This window comes from Orycteropus afer, unplaced genomic scaffold, assembly GCF_000298275.1.
Source record: "Orycteropus afer afer isolate SDZICR_OR568_19922 unplaced genomic scaffold, OryAfe1.0 scaffold00018, whole genome shotgun sequence".
Taxonomy (NCBI): Eukaryota; Metazoa; Chordata; class Mammalia; order Tubulidentata; family Orycteropodidae; genus Orycteropus; species Orycteropus afer.
The window spans coordinates 5,144,065-5,145,046 of record NW_006921605.1 but is presented as its reverse complement, the minus strand read 5'-3'; the positions used below and the strand labels follow the sequence as shown (position 1 = coordinate 5,145,046).

The following is a 982-nucleotide window of genomic DNA, read 5'->3' as shown; positions in this document are numbered from 1 at the left end:
AGCTAGGCCACCATCACACCGTTGCCTTGGAAACCAAATTGCTCCGGCAGCATTCTGCAAGCGCGCGCGCGCACACACACACGCACACACGCACACTTGTGCGCGCGCACACACAGAAATCCAAGTGCCACCGGGAGCCCTCCTCTCGCCCTCACCCCTGCACCACAGAGTTCGCGTCCCCCACCCCTGCCGCACAGGCCCAGCCCCCACAGGGGAGGCGATGAGGTCTCTCTTGGAAGCGCGGGCCTCTGCTGAGAAGGCAGATGGAACGAGATGTTTATGGGCACTGAGGTTGGAAAATGGCTCCTGAGGGTGTGAGGGGAGGCAGGCTGCTCTGAGATGGAGTCTGGGAAGGACTCCCAGCATCCTCTGGGAGGGCTCCAGTCAGGGCGGGGGTGGGGGGGACCCCGAGCTCTGCTGGGGGCTCTAGCTCCCCTGCCCAGCTCAGCCTGCCCACCTTCCCCCGTCCCCCTCACTGCAGTTGGTGCCTCAGTAGAAAGCGTTTGGAACAGGAGCTGTTGGGGAGAGGCTGTCTTCTTCCTGAGAGGAGGCGAGGGAGTGGTGTGGTGGTGGACCCCAGATCCCCTCCAGGGGGAAGCTCTCAGCCTGGGGCTTCCCTGGGGCCCTCAGCTGGAGGGAGCCTCTGGGCCCACGCCACCGGCTCCTGTAGCCCGTGTCCAATGTCAAGTCGACAGAGGGACCAAGGGCTGGCCCCTCTGGCCTGGAGCCCCTGGGCAGGGCAAGCAGTTAACTCGCAGCCACTGACCACAAGGCGGGAGGTTGGAGTACACTCTGCGGTGCCCGAGAAAGAAGGCCTGGCAATCGGCTTCCAAAAAACCAGCCCTTGGGAACCCCAGGGAGCTGAGCTCTGTTCCGACTCAGAGGTTGGTTCGTGTCACTCAGAAGAGCCGTCCAGCCCTGGAGCCCCCCCAGGCCCGGGCGGCCTGCGTCGGGGCTGCCTGCATCTCAGCCCCTCTCTCCC

General features: G+C 64.9%; 1 protein-coding gene across 1 annotated transcript in view; it reads left to right on the top strand.

The window, feature by feature from the left end:
* The window catches only part of TNRC6C (trinucleotide repeat containing adaptor 6C), a 592,582-nt gene that overhangs the window by 155,344 nt on the left and 436,256 nt on the right, over positions 1-982 (top strand). The window lies entirely within an intron of this gene.